Source organism: Fukomys damarensis, unplaced genomic scaffold (assembly GCF_012274545.1).
Source record: "Fukomys damarensis isolate Sample0158 unplaced genomic scaffold, DMR_v1.0_HiC HiC_scaffold_24, whole genome shotgun sequence".
Lineage (NCBI taxonomy): Eukaryota > Metazoa > Chordata > Mammalia > Rodentia > Bathyergidae > Fukomys > Fukomys damarensis.
Window position 1 is genome coordinate 8,957,406 of NW_022900936.1, and position 21,213 is coordinate 8,978,618.

Sequence of the window (21,213 nt, forward strand, 5' to 3'; positions counted from 1 at the left end):
GTTTCTGTCCATAACTAGTTGACTACAAGGCAAAGTGGCATGGCAGACTGACTTTGTGAGGAGAAACAGTTCATGGCAGGCAGAAGGCAACAAATCAAGCAACCAACCAGTAACCAGCAATGATAGGAGCTTCTTTCTGCCTTTTTATATTCTTTTTTTTTCAGCTTTAATTGAGTTTATTGGTATGTTTTAGGGATACAGTACAGTTACATTCATTGTTGGGATCTTGTACCTCTACATGACAAGTCTTGATTCTCATTTTTTCCCCTTACCTCTGCCCTCCCTTCACCCCCTCCTCCCCTCCCCATCTACAAACACTTTATTTTCATCTTTTCATACTCTCACATTTTTTTCTTTTCCCTTTTTACTCTTCCCCTACCCATCCCACCTTCCCTACACCTTTAGCTCCTTTCTTCCCATTTATAAATGTCAGTAATCTTATTAGAATCTTATGCATTGTTGCAGATTATTTACACCAGGGAAACTATTTGGTATTTACACATGTGTGAATTATTTATTTCACTTAGGAGTATATCTTCAGTATGTATCCATTTTCCTATGAATGAATCTATTTTCTCGTTCTTTATGGCTGAGTAATATTCCATTTTATAGAAAAACCACAACTTCTTTATCCAGTTTCCAACAGATGGGCAAATCGGCTGTTTCCAAGATTTAGCTATTACAAACTGTGCCACTATAAACATGGGTCCACGTACTTCTCTGTGATATGATTCTTTTAGTTCTCTTGGAAAGATACCCAGCAGAGGGATGGCTGGGTCAAATGGAACCTCCAGTACAAGCTGTTTGAGGTATCTCCATATTGATTTCCATAGTGGTTGCACTAGTCTGCACTCCCACCAACAATGGAGAAGGGTTCCTTTCTCCCCACAACCCCACCAACATTTGTTGTTGTGTGATTTCTTGATAGCAGCCATCCTTTGTGGGGTGAGGTGGAATCTCAGTGTTGTTTTCATCTGCATCTCTCGAATGACCAGTGATGTGGAACATTTTTTCAAATACTTTCTTGCTGCTTTTACTTCTTTGTCTGAGAAATGTCTGTTCATTTCGGATGCCCATTTTTGAATCGGGTCTTTATATTTGGGGGGACTGATTGTTTTGAGTTCTTTATATATCCTTGATAATAGTCCTTTGTCTGAGGAACAGCTGGTAAAAATTTTTTCCCACATTGTAGATTGTCTCTTAGTTCTGCTGATGGTTTCTTTTGAAGTACAGAAGCTTTTTAGTAAGATGAGATCCCAGTTGTTGATTCTATCTGCTAGTTCCCGTGCTACTGAGGATTTGTTCATAAAGTCTTTTCCTATACCAATGTCTTCCAGAGTTCTGCCTAACTTACCTTCCAGCAAGTTTAATGTTTCTGTTTTAATATTTAGATCTTTAATCCATTTGGATTTTAATTGAGTGCATCTGCCTTTTTATATTCTATCTAGGCTACCAGGCTTAGGGTGGGTGCCAAGCCAATCAGTGGACTAATTTTATAATCATGCACCCTTAATTCCAGCATCATACGTTCCAGATCCAGCCACCTCTGAAAAAGCCCCACCTATGACCACATGAGGGGGGATATCAAGACACAAGACATAGCAATTTATGTTCAAATTTTTGTTTGAACACCTGTTTTCAGTTTTTTGGAGTATATATGTAGGAATGGAATGGCTCAGTCATATGACAATCCTATGTTTAATTTATCAATAAATCACTAAACCATTTGCTATAGTACAGCTACCATTTCATTCTAATTTTTCCGCATCCTTTCCAATACTGGTTATTTTTCTTTCTTCCTCTTCTTCCCTCTCTTCCTTTTCTCCTCCTCTTGTTTCCCCTTCTTCCCTTCCTCCTTCTTCTCTGCCTTTTTCTTCTCTTCTTCCTCCTCCTTTTTTAATCTTTTTAAATTATAGTTCTCTATTCCTAGTGGGGATGAAACACTATCTCATTGTGATTTCAATTTGCATGTCCCTAATTACTAGTGACTTAGAACATCTTTTCATGTGCTCACTGGCTGTTTGAATATCTTCTTCTGGAAAATGTCAATTCAAGCCTTTGCTCATTTTTAATCGGGTTGTGTTTTGTTGTTGTTGTTTCTCTTATGGATGTTAGATCATCTACTAGCCAATGGCACCAAGAAAAGTTATAAAGATGTGAATGTGCCTATTATGTGGCAGAGTGGAAAATTCCAACTCACCATAAAACCTGCATGTGTGTGAAATAAAATGTGGTGCTTCATTTTGTCTAAAACTTCCATATCTTCCTCCTGGGTCCTTACTGTTGATTAGTAAGGAAGAGATTAATGGTTTGTAACCTAAATTCTAAAATTTAAACAGCCCTCCCAGTTATGCTTAGTCTTTTTAAGCAAACATAAATTCTAAGTATCTCTGAGATTTTTTCTTCCCTGCATTCAAGGTGGTCACAGTCTCTGAAAGTATGTGGTTGGTGGTGGTTTTGCAACCTGAAGACAGAGAACATCTCAGCATCCTTGGAGTGATGACTTTGGCTTTCTCTGAACTCATGGGCCATGTCCTGTTTGGCTGGCTGAGCCTCATCCTCCTGGAGATGGTGGCAGCCAAAATCTGTGGGTGTGTGGTCAGTCTCTTCTTGGCTGTCAGAGGCCACCACCTTCTGGTGACTAGCCTCTTCCTAGAAGTCTGCCTATGACTTCCCCTGGGCCCTTGTCTCAGAGTCCCACTGAGACTTTGTCTCTTCCTGAATCCCACTCTCACCATATATAACCAAGGGCAGCTCACAAAAAACCAAAACCTTAGGACTTTGTGACAAACAACCCTGCACCTCCATGCTTGCCTGGGTGCCAGGACAGTGGTAGCATCCCACAGCCCAAAGAGGAGGCAGGCAGAATGACAGCATCCTTGCAGCTCAGAGGAAGGGGGATTCGGGAGGCTTTAAATAAACCCATCCTTGAGGGAGGGAAGTGTAACAGGATGGGGAGTCTGCTGCTAATTCTTCTTCACTCCCTACATTATCAGACAGTGTTAAACTCAATCAATGGCTGGAGTTGCCTGTGAGAAATGAGAGCTGTGGGAGGTTGAAAGCAATATCTCAGTGGCCATTTCACTTTGAATTAGAATAAATATTCAAATGGATACCTACTACCGTTTGAATATTTCCCTAAAAAACATGTTGGAAACAACCTCCAATGTGACACCGTTGGGAGGCAGGGCGTAATGGAATACTTAGGTTATGAGGGCTCCCAAACTTTATGAATGGACTAATGCCAATTGTAAAAGGGCTTGAGGCGGTGAGTTCAATACCTCTTGGTACCTCTCCCCATCTGTTGGCTTCTATCATGGTGAGAAGATAGAGCAAGAAGGCTCCCACCATATAAGGCCCCTCAGGCTTGGGCTTCTCAGTCTCCAGAACCATAAGCCACATGCATTTCTCTTGATTATAAATTATCTACCTGTTATATTCTGTGGTAGTAGCACAGAATGGACTACGATACTTCCCCAAGCCCATCTCCATCATCAACCACAGATCCCTCAATTTTCTGCCCACAAACTGACAAATATAACCAATCTATGCTTATAGTCCCAACCTACCAGCCATATAGGCTCAGAAGAAGACAGTCTACTGTGCATTGAAGCTAATTCTCCCACCTTTGCTTACAATTCTCATCTGCTTATTGTCTTTAAGTTCTAAACTACAACACCAAGAAGAGCTCAAAACATGGGAGATGCCCTGCTCAGATCTGTAGTGAAGTGATTGACCAGTTGGTTAATTATTAGCTCCAAAGAGCAGAAACTTCCATGCCTTCCATTGCCTAGTAGGTTTGCCACTGTCTAATGAATATTCATGCCCTGAACTTCCTGCCAGTGGACTGCAAAATCCTGAGCTTTTAAGGATTTCTGAGAAGTGGGAGAAAGACCAGGCAGCCTCTATGGGAGAGAAACAGATGGAAAAGGCTGGAAAGCACAAGCAATGAGAATGCTCATGACAGCACCCTTAGAATCTGAGAAAAGGACTTCCTAGGACTAAAATAAAACTAATTTTTATCTAAAAAACTTAGGGACCAAACTGAAAAGGAGGTGATCACTTTTGAACAGTGAATTAGAGGTCTGAAAATCAAGGAAAACAAATAGTATAAGTCTTTCACTGACAATATGAAAAACACAGTGATAGAAACTAGAAGGCAACATTGAGAGATTTAGACTCAGGAGACATGGCACTCAACAATAGGAGTTCAAAATAGAAGGGAGAGGGACACAAGAGAAATGGAGGGAGGACACACAGAGTAGTATTTAACGAAACAACAGAAGAACATTTTCATAATTTGACTCTTGTCTTAAGTCTGTGATTAAAAGTCCCAAGTCCCAGGCAGTATTATTTTTTAAAGCTATCCTCAAGATATAACTTAATGATTCTCAGAGTTCCAAGGACAAGGAAAATTCTTTCTAAGGGAGAGAGAGTAAAGGGGTCTGAAGGGAGACACAACTTTTTCATGTAACCTCTTTGCATTTTTCTGTTGAATACTGTGAAAATGGGTACTTGTCATTATTTTTAAATTGATGAAAAAATTTAATGGTTTTTCATGATTCTTATTTATCTGTGGAGCAGCTTAGCCAGCATCTAAGGACATACATGACCTTGGACCCAATGTCTAACTGTCCTCTTCCTTTAGTTTTGCCCCTCACACTGATCCCTGGCTAGCCTGATCTCCTGCAGACCAGGAAGTACTGCTAGTCTCCTTACTTTGAGCCTGGAACTGTGCTTCACATCGAAATGAAAAGTTGAGTAAAGGAGACAGAGTCCTCTACTGGGCCAAGCCTCTGGACCTTTGTTGATTCTCAGGGGAAGTAATGAGTGAGTTAGGGAAAGATCAGACTCATTTCCTCAATCAGCCTACCTGGGACCCCATCAAAGAAAGGTGGCCCAACTCTAGAGGCTGATTTCCATGACAACCCAAAGGTGATATTTCCTGTGACCAAGCTAAGGTTCTCCTGAGACACAATGAGCCACTTGGCTCCCCCACCCCACCCTGCCCCACCATGTACCTTCCCCTCTGCTCACCCTAGCACCCCACGTACCTGCCCCCATCTCATCTCCAGCCACAATGTGAGTGGGGAGCCCTCGTCCTGAGGACCACTGATCTTGTTTTCCAGACACAATAGAAAACAGGCCCCAAAGCAGGCCACATTGAAGCAGTGTCACCCAGTTAGGACTAAAGATTGCTCGAGATTGATAACTGAAGAGAATTTAAAAAGGAACTCCCTAAAAAGGTACGCTCTCCTTCTTCTCTGATATCTGTCTGGTAAGGGGATAAAGTGGAGGATATGGACAGTTTTAAGGGAAACCAGTTGACAGTGTGACCGGCAAGATAGAGAGGCAGCCCCAGTAGGAAGGGCTGTGGAAGTCTACCCCCTAGGACACTGGCCTCCAGTGCCAGGATCAGCCAGAGGGTTTCTAGAGATGCTCAGCAGAGGCTGCAATGCCACCTTATTTGACAAAGTAGGGTTTCTAGTCACCATGTGTGACTGAGACCTGATGTATTTACATGTCTGAGAACACCTGGTTGGACAGAGAGGTACAGTTTCCCAGGCGCTCAGTAACTCTGAGTGATACCAGATACACCTTTAGCATGAGCTAACAAGCATGTGTTTCCTGTTAGCTTGCTCTTTCTCTTGTCATTCTGAAGCCACCTTCCTGATTCCCCTCTACCTGACTAGTCAGTATCTGGCCTAGGGTTTTGGATTTTTTTTCCTAATCCCAAAGCTTCTTGCTCATTCCAGAGATTGAAAAAGAAGACCATGGGTCACCCCTTCCTCCTGCCTTCCCTGAGATGTGCAGGTCAGCTGGAGCAAAGACCCAGAGGCCCAAATGAGGAAATGTCGAGACACCCCAGGGCAGCTCAAGGCCGCTTTGCCAACACTGGCCAAGATCCAAACCAAAGGATATAAACATGCTTTCTGTGGAGAGTATCTTCAAGGATCTGCACTCTTGCCCAGTTGACAAAGCCCCAAAGTGCTGGCTTGAGGAGGGGGGTGCCAGCTTTCTGTTTAGTCTGGCACTGACCTAACAGGCCTGCAAGGATCATCAGCACATGGCCAAGTGTGGATCTCAAGGCCCCTGAGTACCCATGTTTATCTTTAGGCTCATATCCAAGAACTCAGCAGTGTGTCCATTTCAAAATAATAATTACAACAATAGCTTGTCTTTGGGAAGATGCAGACTTTGGAATCCATGTCAAAGTACAGTAGAACAAAAAACTCTAAGAGAAAGCAATTTCTCCAGAAGACTGGTGCATAAAGAATGGAATTTACCATAAGAATTCTCAGAATGCATGTGGGCCTCAAACACCTCAGTAAGAATGGGGTGTGAAGACATTGTAAATGGAAGAGATAATTAGGGGAAATGGCCAGAGCCTAATGTTTTGCAAAATGGGATGTTTCAGCTGGTTCTGGTCATCAGACAATGAAAGGATGAGCATTTGGATATTCAATTACCTCCTGATGCTGAGGACTAGTTGAATATATTTGGTTCCGGAAATGTCCCAGTGAAGCAAGAGAACAAAATGGGACAAATGCTTTGGCAGAAGACAAACCAGTCTCACAGCTGCAGGAATGAAAGGCAAATCCCCCTACCCCACCCCAACCCCATACGCTGTGTGGCCTTAGGAGAATGTACAAAGCAGGGTTGAGCAACAGCCTGGCTGGTGAGTACAAGGCACACAGAACTTGCCCTGCCTAGGAAGATCCCTTCTATCAGAAGACCCCAGCCCCATCTCTGTACACTGAATAGGAAACACTGAACCAACCTCTCTAACCATTGGTACCTGGTACCCAGGCACCTATTTGCTTCCCTGTCTCCTCACAGAAAAATGCCAGCCTCTCAACCACACGTTGACATTCCTGACAGAAGTGGCCTTATTATTCACCTCTAGAAACAAAGCCAGTCAATAAATTTGTCCATTGGGATTGCAAAGCTTTGAATGCCATCTGTCATGTGGAAAATGTCAAGCCCAGCTTGGCAAAGTCCTCCAAAGCCTTCATGCAAACAACAAACGCTTACAGAGAGCTTTTGAATCCACGTAAAGGAGGAAATGTTCATCATAAAGCCAGACACTGGCCTCCTCTACGGCCCTAATGAGGACCAGGTGACCACAGATGAATGTGACCACAGATGAATACAACCATACTGCCTTTGTCTGGTCTGATGTTACTACAAAGCCTGGAATGAAGGTATCTACAAACAAGCAAATCTGTCCAGGAGCTGTTAAAAGTAAGATGGAGAGGAAAGGGGGTGGCACGGGTTACTTGTGGTTCTCAGAGAGCCAAGGATTATGCTTGGAAGTACAACTTTTGAGCATCTGGAGAAGTCTTTGGTCAGCATCTGAAGTCTTCTGGATAAATCAGAGTTATTCAGCCTGTCCAAGCCAGGCCAGATGGAGGCAATATTGCATTGTGTGCAAATTTATCTTTGGCTCCTCTCAGCTCTCTTCTGTCCCTTGTCTGCCTTCCTCCTGGTCCAACACACACGCACACACACACGCACGCACAAATGCACACACCCCAACAACAACAACAACCTAGAGCAAGGGTCCCCTAGGAGTGCTGTCATGGCCTATTAGGAGCCCTGGGCCACTTAGCAGGAAGTAAGGGGTGGCAAGTGAGGAAAACTTCATCTGTATTTACATCCCTGCCCCATCTTTACCACCTGAGCTCCTCCTTCTGTCCAAACAGCAGGGACATCAAAATCTCATAGGAGTGCAAACCCTACTGTGAACAGTGCATGGGAGGGATCTAGGTTGTGTGCCCTTTTGAATCATCTGAAACCATCTTCCCCACCCCACCTTGTGGAAAAACTGGTTCCAAAAAACTGGTCTCTGGAGTAAAAAAGGTTGGGGACCACTGGACATTACCTAAATTTGTTCCTAGGAGAGGATCTGATACTTCCCTTACCTTGATCACATGTCTAGTATCAACGTTCATATTTACATTATAATGGCAGTAAATGCCATCCAATGAAGGGTTACTATTCTCACCATGAGAACTGAAGACTCCATCGGCAGCAGGAGCAGAAGGAGTAAGAATCACAGTGGTTTATCCAACAGTACTTTAGAGGAGGAAGTCAGTAGACCGGCCCAGCTCCACCCCAAACTTGGCTTTGGCTCCTCGGTCTCAGTTTCTCTTCTGCAGAAGGAGAGGCATGACTTTGGTGACTCTAATGTGCCTTCATTCTTGACCCATCCGTGACAGCAGACCAGTGGGGAGATGCTTCTCATGAGCTCCTCAGAAGTAACTGGGGGAATTATGGAAATGTGGAGATGCCATAGCCAGCCTGCTATAGGTTCCAGATAATCTGGTACCTCGGGAGGTCAGTCGACCGTGGGGATTCGCTAGGTCCTGGGAGTCAGGGTGTTGCTTGTAAGCAGTTGCTGTTAAAACTCCCGCGGGAGCACTTTGTGACCTATTGATGACTTGTTAGTGCTTAAGCGGGGCTTCCCTCCTGCCCCCACTGGGAAATGGACTACTGCCCACATTGTCCAAATCCCATTCAAGTGCTGACTCTCCTGCCCGCATCACTCTTCTTCTAGCCCAGGCCCAAGTCTGCTCTTTGGCAACGCATTGTTCACACTGCAGCTTATATACATGGCTGAGCTTTCCCAGAGTGCAGGATGCCCCCTGGAGTTGCACAAGGGAATGCTCTTGGCTTCTTTACGTTCTTCCCAAGCAGTAGTGTGTAAATCCCAGATCTGTTGGTCTTGCTCATCATCTTTACTCCTTGCCCAGCTGTGAGTTCTCAGAGCAGGAAACTCTCACCTTTATTTACGACTTTCTCTGCATCTTCCACAAGACCTGACATCCAAAAGGTGTTCTCTACCCCCATCGACCAGACTAGAAGCCTAGACCACAAGTAACCATTCCTTATTATTCATATGTTTTGTGGATTTGGGTTTTTTCTTTTCCAGCTGAGAGGTATTTGGGTGACTGGGAAAGAGATTTTTAAATAACTTTTTATAGCCAAAGAAGACTTTTTAAATATCACTTAGAACAAAAGGCTTCTTTGAAGCCCCATCCACAGAACATGGGCACAATGGACACCCTGTTTACTTGCTACAAATTGTTTACTTTGCTGCAAATTGAATTCAGAGAGGAGGGTTTTTGGGCCTAGGGTTGCACGGATCTCAGCCTTGAAAAGTATTCAAATAACCTCAGCCCGTTCCACACTCTCCACCTCAACTATGTGCTGTGGAATGATGTTGGGCTTGGAGCTCTAATTTGGCCCTGGGGTGGGGGTGGGTGAACAGGTCTCTCCTTACAACTCTGCATTTTAGATCCCAGGGCAAAGGAAATGAAGAGAGCAACACAATGCTTTGTACCTATAGGTTAGGCTCATGATTTAATTTGAGATAGGTGAAGGGGATGTGGAAAGGAAGGAGAGATGCAAGTCCACTCTGTGCATAGCCTACTGGGAATTCTGTTAGCCAGTACAGGTTCCCCAAACCCCTCATCCACCCCCCAGGGCTGGCACTAAGAAAGGTGCATTCCCTGCTTACTCTTGTTGGACTCCTTGTGCTAGTTTCTCCTTTACTCACGTACTGGGTGTCTGTTAGGAGCTGAATTGTATCTTCCCTGGGAGTGATTAGTATTTGTTTGTTTGTTTGTTTGTCTGTTTTGGAATGGGGTCTCACTGTGTAGCTCAGAATTCACAGTGGTCTTCCTGCCTCAGCCTCCCAAGTGCTGGTATTAGAGACAGAGAGGAGAAAGAGGGGAGGGAAAGGGAAGGGAATAAAAAAGGAATTACAATGCGTTATATTCAGGTGCCAACCCCCCACAGTGAATGTGATCATTATGTACTACAAATATATACTAACAAAAGAACTAAATAATGAAAAAGACCCGCCACACACACACATAAAGAATGAGGTCCTACAGAACTTTGACTTTAATCCAGCAAAAACCACTTGAGAATCATCCAGAATTGGAAGTTCTGTGCTTTAAGCCACCAAATTTGTGATTATTTGTTAAAGAACCAAGAGCTCTAATCCAGCCACTTAACAATAGCAAGACTTCCAAGTTTCTAATACCATTGGTCTTTCCCTAACAGCTCATTTACTTTCTTTTTTTTTTTTTGGTACTGAGGATTGAACTTGGGTCCTTGCGCTTGCAAGGCAGGCCACTGAACCACTGAGCTAAATCTCCAGCCCCTCATTTACTTTCTTTCAGTGTTGTTACATAGTTTTTTTTGTGTGTATACAAATCATGTACTACTTCTGTTCAGTTTATTCCTGACTATGATATCCTTTTCTGATGCTATTTTAAATAAACTTCTTTTAACTTCAAAAAATAATTAGAAAGGTGATTAAGTTAAAATGAAGCTGTTGGGGTGGGGGCAAAGTCCAGTCTGACAGGTATCCTCATTGAAGCAAAGTTGGACACCCAGAAACACTTCAGACCCCGCCAACACACACACACGCACACACAGAAGACAGAGGACAGTGGGAGAAGACAGCCACCTGCCAGCCAAGGACAGAGCCCTAGGAGGCACTGACACCTTGGTCTTGGACTTCTGGTCTCCCAGGACTGTGATACAGCAACTTGCTGAAGCCACCCAGCCTGGGGTATTTGTCACTGCAGCTGAAACAAACTAAGACATCCTTGCAGATAAAATCAGCAATGGTGGCAGCTTCTCCAGGCTGCCTTGTCCTGCCCTGTGAAATCAGAACATTCATATCTGACTGGCAGGGCTCTTGTAAGGGTCGGGAGTAGCTAATGCCAGTCTCCTGGCACAGAGCAGGCCCTGGCTAAATCATTATGATTGTTAAAATCCCTGTTAGTGCTATTAGGGAGCAATTGGTGTTTGTATGCTGTTTATGGCTCTTTACCCAATGTCATTCCAAGAATCTCTTTCTGTTGACTTAATAACTCAGTACCAAGGAATTTAGTGTTTTTGGCAACCCTGGAGATTTTCTGCTCTGGGCCACTCTGTTGCCAACTTTATGGGACACATTCATGGGGTTCATTGTCCCCAGACCAATTCCCTGTTCATGACCACATCTTCACTGATTTCACAGAAAGTTGGTGTTTCATCACAGCCTCTGACAAGACAAAGTTTTGTCGAAAGTCCATGCATTAATATCCACGCAACTACTCACTCTCCTAGCAAGGCCTAGTAAATCGCTCCGGCATGATTTTGACCTTGTATAATATATCTTCTTTCCCACAGAGAAAGCATTTTTACGTAAGACTTGGTGACTCTGTCCTCTCGTGTACCTCTCCCATGTGACACGGTAGAGAAACGAAGTTCACACACTTAGGTAGTGGGGTTCCGGGGACACTGACCACACTGTAATAATGGGCCACGCCCTTCACCGACAGTCCTGGCCACGCATCCACCTTTAGCCTCAGAAAGGACTGGGCCTTGACCACATTGAATTTAAACCTCCACCGTGGTAAGTTTGCATCTTCCAACCCACAGTGGCTTCACTCCTGGCCAGACACCATTTCGCCACCTTCCTAACAGAGCGTGATGTGCCCTCCTTGTGGCTCTCCGTTTTTGATGGCCACAGATTCTCTGCCTAGGTTTCTCCTTTTGGAAAAAACTTTCCATAACTGTTCTGACCCTGCAAAGCCATCTCATCACAGTATCAGTTTCAGATATCTCCGTTCTGTTTTGACATGGCGGAGTAAGACAAATACACCCAAATGGCAGCTCCGGAGACCCTAGAACACAGTAAGTTAAATTACCATTTTTGCAAATTCTAAGGTGTTCTCTCCTCAGCTGGTAATTCCACCTGCAGGATTGTAGAGAGGGCTGGGAGTTGTCTTCATCTACACCAGTGTCACTGGGAGGCTTTGATAACAAGGCCCCACCCTGTTGGCATCTGCATGGCCTCGGGAAGCAGCGCTCCCTTTTCCCCAGGGCCAGTTATCTACCTGAACTCCTGTCCAGTGTCTGCTCTCACCTCAGAGCCTTTCTCCCCTTCCTCCATGCATGCCCCAAACCATCAAAGAACCACTTTCTTTGAGCCCTCTGCCCATCCCTGCCAAGGGATGATACAGGCCAAGATTACTGATACAGATTTCCTCCCGCCACTACTCGTAGCTGCTGTTCACTGCCCAGCATCTAAAGTGGGACCCAGTCAGCACCCACCAGATAAAACTCTCACCAGAGGCCAAAGCGGAGACCCTGAGCAAATTCCCTTCTGGAAGGGGACAAAAGAAGGGCAGGATGCAGGCATGGTAAGCCTAGCTCTCTGGAAGGCTGGGGCAGGAGGGTCATAAGTTTGACCCTAGCCCAGGCAGTATAGCGACTTAGTGAGATCCTAACAATAAAAAATTTTGAAAGGGCTAGGGTGGTAGTTCAGTGCGAAGGCCCTGAGTTCGATTTCTGTACTACACACACACACACACACACACACAAAGTGAACACTCACAGAGACACACGAGGCTATGAACAGTGGGCTTAGAGGCCAGGCCAGACCAGCCTCAGACCCTACGCTTCATGGCATCCCGTGCTGCAGCTGCAGGGTGTGAGGTGCTCTCTGGGACCCCAACTCTTCCACCCATCTCACCTCACCTTAGATGTGCCCTCCTGCCCCACTGATCCCCTGTCTCTCCCAGAAGTTCTCCCCACCCATCCCCAGGCTCACCGAGCTCCGCCGTCATCCATGTCAGCCCGCTGTGCTCTCCCATCAGCTCTGCCCGCCATCACTAAGCTTTGCCTTCGCAATGACCCCCTGGGGCGTGATCTCTGCTCTTCTCTTTCCCATTTCACGGGTGAGGAAGCCGAGTCCAGAGAGCGTACATCACACTTGCCCTTTCAAAGAGTGACAGTAGAGAAGAGGGAGTACTACTGTGCCGTGAAGAATGATAAAATGGAGTCATCTGGGAAAATCAATGTAGATGGAGACGATGATGTTCAGTGAAATAAGTCAGACACCCGTGCTTCAATATCTCGTGATTTCCTTTAAAGGAGAAACCCAAAGCATAAAAAATGTAAAGAAACAAAATAGAGACTAGGAAACAGAGAGACAGATCTTTTGCGAATGGGAAAGGGATCCAGAGTTGGAGAGAGAGGAAGGGAAGGGGAATAAAAAGAATTAAGACATGTGAAGCACATGTACCTACTCCCTAAGATGAATGTAAACATTATGTACTAATTAAAAAATTTTAAAATAAAGATGGTATTAAACTATGCAGCAAAAAGTAAAATAAAATAAAAACAAAAGGTAACAGAGCCGGAACTCGATGGCAAGCTTGATGGAGAGCTCTGGCTTGTGTCCCTTGTCTGTTCTCCTCCGTCTCAGTGACAGCTGGACTTCGAGGACCTGGGGCCAGGGCTGGTCCTTCCACCTGGGGCAGCTATAGCAGAAGTCTGGGTCCTCTTCCAGGCAGCCCGGAGCAGCCCTGAAGAGGCCCAGTACACTCATGGCCCCTTGGCCTCCTCCTGTCCGTCCTGGATTCTGCTCCTTCCTAACTCTAACTCCCTACCCCTTCTGCTTCCCCAAATCCAGCTGTGCTGTACCCTGACCCTCTAGCAGAGTTGTCACCGCTGGAGAGAAACAGATTTTGCCTCCAAGAAGGAGAAGAGAGATGCAGGTGTGTAATGGACTCCAAAGTGGGCTACCCGGGTTCGGTCCTGGCCCTCCTGCCTATTAGCTGTGTGGTTTGTGGTAAGTTACTGAGCCTCTCTGTTCCTTGGACTGTGAAAGGGGTGATACAGTACCTGCCTTCTGCAGGTGTGGTGCTGAGAAGCACTGGATAAACATTGCTACCATTATTTGTGTGAGCCTAAGAAAACCATCCTTCTCTTGGATGTAGCAGTGTAGTACAAAGCTCTTAAAGGCAGAAAAGACTTGAAAAGCCAAAGAAATACATCTCTAACAGTAGAATCCCAGGCATCACGGAAGCCAAGGGCCCCTCTTTGCCCCGTCCCTGTTACATCCTCAAGGCATCTCCCTCGGCGTCCTGACTGCTCTCTCGAGACCAAGGAGCCGCCATAGGAACCGGCGTGCACGGAAGTAGTCGAACGCCTCTCACCGACACAGACTGGGGTTTTCCTTGGTCAGATGTGTGCAGTGGAGGCTCGTGCATTATTTTAATCAGCTCTGCGGAAGGGTCCCCTCTGCAGTGGTGGCCACTCTCACTCCAGGGAGAGGCAGGGCCAGGCCAGCAGCGGGAGAGGAGCTGCGTGGGAGGTGGGGGTGGAGGACTCAGCTCTGGGGCTTCTGCTGCACCAGTTGGGGCCCTGACCAGCCCAGATAGCTGACGCCTTGTTTATTGATTTCACAGGCTCACGGAGCAGAACATGATGAATATCACTTTTCCACTGGGGCAAAAGTCACACAGCCAAAGAAGCGAGGCAATCATCCAGAAAACAAAATTGTTTTTGTCTGAGTGGCCATTGGAGAGACTGAAAAACAGGCTCTTCAGGTAATTGTGGAACTTTAGCAAAGCAAGACTCTTGCATGAATTATATTCCTAATTGCCTGTCCTGCGGTTTGTCCACCAAGCGAGCACATTCGGGGTCAGACAATAATAGCAATGGTGATGCCAGCTTAGTAAAGGAAGAACGGGGCTCTGCTGAGCAGCAGGCTGCAGCGGCTGCCTGGTGTTTGAGACTTCCTTTGGCAATGGCTTTGACCCACACAAGTTCATATGGCTCAGTGTCCACAGTCATCCCGGAATGGGTGATTCCCACCCGGAGGACCTTCTTGGTCCCTGAGTCAAGCTCGTCATCTTGTATGTTTTTCCACTTCCGGGGAGATCACTGTATCCTCACCTGCGGGTTTGGTTCCTGACCTCAGGCATCTGGGCTGTACTGACCCACTGGATGCCAAGTCCCAGGGTGAGACCCCTCTCCCCACTGCCTCCTGCTTGGCCAGGCAGCCAACCCCTCCCCTACCCCAGCGCCCAAGCACATCACTGCTTCCGCCAAATCCCCGCCCACAGTCGAGATCCCAGCGGGAAGCAAGTTGTATAGCAAAGTGGGCTATTGTGGGAGGGAATTGGGACGGAGATGGGGTGGGCAGCAGAACCACGGGAGGTGCTGCAGGAACCCAGCACTGTGACGGACACGCCATTCACCTGGCCAGACGAAGAGCAGAGGACATGGACTGTGAGGGTCACGGGGACCAGGAGACCCTGAGAGGGGCAGTGACACACAGCCAGCGTAAAGCATTTTAGGAAGGGGCACAGGGAAGTCTGACCATGCACCACTCCTCGTTGGGCTCTGATCTTTTAAAATGGGTAAGTGGTGTTTGAATTTTTAAAAGAGCAGTATTTAATAGGCTTATGAGGTTAATGAGTTGTATATTAAATTAAGCACACAACCCTGAGCATAGCTCCCAGACATCCGAAGTCCTGAGATGGCCCTAATGGCGTGTTCACGCGACCACCGACTGGGGAGCGTCCTGCCCAGGTCAGGCTGTGTCTTCTGCTTGAAGATTTCATCGATCCCTCCAGGGATATCTATTCTTTAATCCATTAACTGCTAAACATCTTTGCGGGGAGGGAATGGAGATCGCTACTGTATCATCTAGTTTTTGCCCTGTTGTTTTCTGAGGTCTGTATGTCTTAACTCCCCACCTCTTGTAAAGCCTGGGGCAGGGTGCTCTTCTCCTTAATCCTCTCCATTTCCTTCCCAATTGCCATTGCTCCAAGCCCAGCGCTACACACATTTTTTTTTCAGCTTTAATTGAGTTTATTGGTACATTTTAGGGATACGGTACAGTTACATTCATTGTTGGGATCTTGTACCTCTACATGACAAGTCTTGATTCTCATTTTTTCCCCTTACCTCTGCCCTCCCTTCACCCCCTCCTCCCCTCCCCATCTACAAACACTTTATTTTCATCTTTTCATTCTCTCACATTTTTTTCTTTTCTCTTTTTACTCTTCCCCTACCCATCCCACCTTCCCTACACCTTTAGCTCCTTTCTTCCCATTTCTCAATGTCAGTAATCTTATTAGAATATTATGCATTGTCACACATTTTGAGGACTCAGTACTTGCTGTTGATTCAGTGGTTTGGACTTAGACGTGTATAGCATGACTCAGTATACACTTCACCTACCCTGGTCAATTAAATCAAAGTTCTTGTCAAGGGAAAAGTGAGAAGAGGAACCAAGTGTGGCTCGCTTTAGTATTTAGTGATGGGAGTGTTTGATTAGGATCTGCATAGCTTGAAAGCCCTGCTTCCCTCGAGGATGACCCATCTGCCCGGATACAACTTCACCATCACACTCAGGATCAAATGGGCTTTTTTGTTTTTTTAGCACCATGGAAACCTTTAGGCTTGAGAGTCCCCCTTGGTGTAAGGCACAGCCTTGTTTGGGGGAGAGTCTCAATGCATGTTAGAAGAATTCGTCAATTTAAAAAAATGCCTGTTGAGTATCTACCGTGTGCCTATGGTGGGTCCTGGGGACACAGCGGCAGAGGCAGAGTCCCTGCTTCATGCAAGATCACGATCCCATCAGTCCTTGGCAAAACAGCACATCCTCGGTGACGTGAGATAGTGACAAGTGTTACCCATACTTCCTGAGCCATTACCGGGGGACAAAGTGGCCCAAGGAAGCCTCATGACAAAAACCTCAGGATGGCGGAGTGGAGCGCAGGGAGTGAGGGGTGCATATGCATTTATTCTAGAGGGGCAAGCAATGCAATAATTTCCAGGTAATACAGAAGTTGTTTTCCGTTATAGCCATGGAACCTGTGAGGCGCCCTCATATTCAGAGTAACTTCTGGGAATGGAATTCTACATGGGGAGATGGGTAGAGAGAAGATGGAGGGCAGGCTCGGAAACGATTTCAGAATGTCTCAGTCTCAAGACAGATTCCTGAGCAGCATGACAAAATGCGGTGGATTAAAAGTAGTCTCTGCAGTTTCAAGGATCCCTTTCTGTTTCCTTCTCCTAAGCCATCCATAGCGGTGTCCAAAAGTTGGGATTTTAAAATCAAATATAGCCAAGGTGGGTGTGGCGCGGAAAGGAACAGGAGTGACGGAAATGGCCAAGGGGCACAGGGGATCCGTGAATGAGGTGCTGCAGCTCCTCAGGAAGACTTAGAGTTGTCATTCTGTTTCTGAGGGAGATCGATTCCAGGGCCTCTCGTGGACACCAATTTGCAAGAATGCTCAAGTCCCCACATGAGCTGTCATAGCATTTGCAGGTGACCTAGGCACACCTTCTCCTGCGTAACAGCACGTTCCTTTAAGTCATCTCAATTATTTACAGTGCTTAATACAATGGCAAGCAACAATTCCGTGTGCTTTCATTTCAGACGCAACTTCTTCAGAATATTTTTAGTACAGGAGGATGTAGAACCCACGGATACGGATGACCTGTTGCGCATCTCATGATAATCCCTACAGGTGGGTGATACAGAGTGCGCCAGCCCCAAAGAGAGCCCACGGCCTTAGGATGACGTGGCAGTGACATTCATCGCTGAGGAAGGGGATCTGACAGAAATGACAGGGGCCTCAGGGTGCCCCAGTGTGCACAGAGAGTGATGAATGTTAACCAGATGCTGGTCTCCCTCCACCCTCAGAAGGTACAGGAATTTGAAGGAGAAAGGAGAACCGGGCAGTGAGGACAGCTCTGAGATGCCTCTGAGTTTACTGACATGTAGTTTCCTCCATCTGCCAAAGCAAAACTTCAAACAGAATGTGAAATCAGTTATTTTAAAAATTAAAGTAATGAACATGTTTGAGTTCATGATCTGAGGTTTGTGCAGCGTATTTAAAGCTGAAAGTGAAGGGTAGGGGAAAGGAAATAAGGGAAAAGAAAAAGACTTGAAAAAATGGAAATGAAGTATTTGTAAATAGGGAAGGGAGGAGGGAGTGAAAGGAGGGCAGGGGTAAGGGGAAAAAATGCGAATCAAGACCTGTCACGTAAGGGTGCAAGATCCCAATGGTGAATATAACTGTACTGTATACCTAAAATGTACAATAAACTCAATTAAAAAAATAAAGCTGAAAGGAAAAATTGGAGAAAGTGAGGCAAAGTCCAGAAGACAGAAGAGATGTCACAGAAGTCGGGAGAGAACAGAAATCCAAGGGGTGCAGGGTACTAAACATCTACAGAGCCAGGAGTGAGCCATGCTGCTGACTAGTACGTTGTTAGAAATGAGGCAGTGACCCTTGCAAGTAGTAGAGGCCACACACAATAACAGTCTGTCCCTCTCAGCTTTACCAGCTGCCTCTGCCAAGGTGTGTCCTGCATCTTGAGCTTGAGGCGATATTACTTCATGCTGTCTTAATCACTTTCTCATCGCTGAGGCGTAATACCTGGCACCCACAACCTATAGGAGCAAAGGTGTATTTAGGCTCAGTTTGTAGAGGTGCCAGTCCACAGGCGGTGGGCTCTACAGCTTGGCAGAGGGGTACGGGAGAGAAGAAACAGCCCATGGCATGACAACAGGAAACAGAGAGAGCTCAAAGGAGGAGGGAGAGAAACAGACCCTGCCAGTGACCACCTCCTCTGCCCAGTCTTCACCTCTCCAAATCATATTTAGCTATAAACTCATTAGTGCACAATTCCAGTATGAGTATCACACACCCATGATCCAACCACCTCCTCAAAACCCCACTATGAGCTCATGAGGCTTCAGGGGTCATTTAGACAAACTGTAAGACATGCATCCTCTCCTTTGGAAAGGCAGCCAGTCTCTCTCACAGACCATCGACCCCTTCTTTGGGTCTGATACCAGGCTCATCATCAGCCACTTTCACCAGACTCAGAAGAAATGTTTAAAAGCAAACACGAAGATGATTTGGCCCAGTTTTATGATTTTAGAGAACTTCTAGCCATCCTCATCTAGCAAAACTAGTTTGGGAAGTTGCCTATATTAGAATGCTTTAAAATGGAAGAGAGGCCCGGAATAATTGTTAATAATTGATCCAATTCCTAATAAAGGTGTACAGCAGACAGTCTGTGTGAAATCACTTTATTTCTCTGAGTCTCCTCTTTGGGAAAGGGCTCCTTCTGCATCTTGGAGAGCCCTTTTTCTCTCCCAAACATCCTCAAGGCTTTGGAATTGGTTACTAGTATATTATTGTTGAATCCAAGGTACTACAACCATCTGATCACCAAACCATAAGAAAATGTTTTCCATTTGGTTTGGGTTTGGTGAAACCAACATTCCTGTACATTGTCAATGGGAACGTGATTGGGGGAACAATTTAGCAATAAGGATCAAAACTCTTTAACCTATCATTCATTTGACTCAACAATTCCCTGGCTGCATGTTTATCCAGGAAATAAGCCCAGGGATATGAAAAGATAAGGCAAGGATGGGCAATGCTGTTGTAGTCAATAAGAGAAAACTGGAAAATAATCTCAGTGTTAAACAAAAGGAGATGATTACATAAATTAGGATACATTCAGACAGCAGAATACAATGCACAAAATTACACTAGAGAAGGATATTTAATGACATGGCAAATGTGTATCATCTGATGAGGAAGGACAAGGGTTACAATGAGATCTGACCTTTGTGGCACCATTTGCTTCATGTACAAGAATAAAAACAAAAGAGAAGGGTGTGGCCTACAGGATAACAGTGCTATTCTCTAGAAATTGAGGTTAGAGGTCATCTTAATTTTTTTCTTTGGGCTTCCTTATGTTTAATGTAGTGAATACAAACTATGTTTGTGATCAGGGTTTTAAATATTCTTATGGGGTATTTTGTACATGGTTCCTCTTCGAATTCTGAGGCCAAGTAAACTCTCGCAATATCTCGGTAAACATTGTATCAACAGAGGGCCTTTTGGCTACCTGGCTCTGAAGGTCTTGGAGTGTTTTAATGGATGCTGGAGAACATTAGATAGGCTTTTTCTGGATGGTTGGTGTGTTTTGGGTGCGGAAAGGTGAGAAGAGCTGGGGGTGGTTGCCCTTGACTGAAGGACAGAGGAATGAGGTCAGACGTGTTTCATTCTCATCTCTCCACCTGTGACACAAATAGCTCACAGCCAAGGTCACCTTAAAAATTCCATCCTTTTAAATAGGGATCAGAGTGAGTATCTGTCTATGGAGATTATGTAGCTGCTGCTCTTTGTAAAAAAAAATTTTAAAAATAAAATAATTAAGAAGCACTATTTCTAAATAGTTCTCTTTTGTAGCGACTATCAGCTCTTTTCACCCCACCACGTTAAAATGTGACTGCTCCAAAAGAAGGAAAAATAAAAGACCTAGATACTTTAAGTGTCTTCCACCCTCTCAGATCTCATTAATTTAAAATAATGAACAACCAGTGCTGACATTGTACTAAATGTTCCGGAGAACATTAAGACATGATGTTCCAGTTGTTTCTTTCTATGTAACAAAAAAAAAAAAAAACCTCAAAATTCAGTGGTCAAAAAGAACAATGATTTTATTATCTGGATTTTGTGGATCAAAAATTCAGATGACGCTCAGCAGTGGTGGTTTGTCTCTGATCCGCGAGGGTCCCGAGCTTCAGCCCAGTGCTGGAATTCTCTGGAGGCTTCTTCACACCTGCACTGAGTTGACAGAAAGCCTGAGCTCCACTGAGACTGCGGCCAAGGCTCCTGCACATGGCCCTTCCAGGATGGTGTACGCTTCCTCACAGCATGATGCTTGCCTTCGAAGAGACAGCATTTGTGAAGGGAGCGTGCAGAAAATGAGTACTCAGAGACAGCCACAAAAGCTGCACGGCCTTACCTTTCCTAGTTTCCAAGTGCACACACCACCTTGCCCACTGCCTCCTAAGGGTTCCAAGAAACCCACCATGGCAAGTCCACCCTCCAGTGGAAGAGTATCCTGATGGCAGAGTGGCAGAGTCATTTGCAAAGTCAGGAGTGCATGAGTTGTGTTCAGTGTGTCTTTGGAACAGCCTCCTCGACAGGAGACAGTTGGCACGTGATTACGATTGACCTGGCATTACCAAACCTCCTAAATTTCAGGAGAAGCCTGTGAAAATGGTATTTTTTTCCTGAAATCTCTTAATATTTTTTATTTCATTATTTTGGCAACTAACTCCAAACATTTTAAGAACACGTCCAAGCTATTTCCCAATAGCCTTTCTTCCATAAAGTTTCCCTTTAATCCCTTACTGGAGTGTCTGTCCCTCCTTCACGTGGTAGCACTCTCTTTCCTCAGGTGGAGACAGGTGTGGGACTTCCTGGGTGGAATGGGGGTGGGGTGAACCGGAGAATGTCACTTAGGAAGAGACAATGCTGAGAGTAAGCAGAAGTTAATGCCCATGGTTCTGAGCAGGAAACCAAACAA

At 45.4% G+C, this 21,213-nt stretch overlaps 1 long non-coding RNA gene across 3 annotated transcripts; it reads left to right on the forward strand.

Moving 5' to 3' along the window:
- The first annotated feature begins 11,354 nt into the window (after nt 1-11,354).
- On the forward strand, nt 11,355-17,610 carry LOC104853392. Of its 3 annotated transcripts, none has more exons than XR_777777.1 (6): nt 11,355-11,419; nt 11,619-11,700; nt 12,073-12,209; nt 13,484-13,642; nt 14,262-14,402; nt 17,249-17,610. It is a non-coding gene; the product is annotated as an uncharacterized LOC104853392 (long non-coding RNA). The 3 variants fall into 3 exon arrangements; XR_777776.1 differs by having other exon boundaries at nt 13,484-13,568; XR_777778.1 differs by having other exon boundaries at nt 11,625-11,700; nt 13,484-13,568.
- Nucleotides 17,611-21,213: the final 3,603 nt, after the last annotated feature.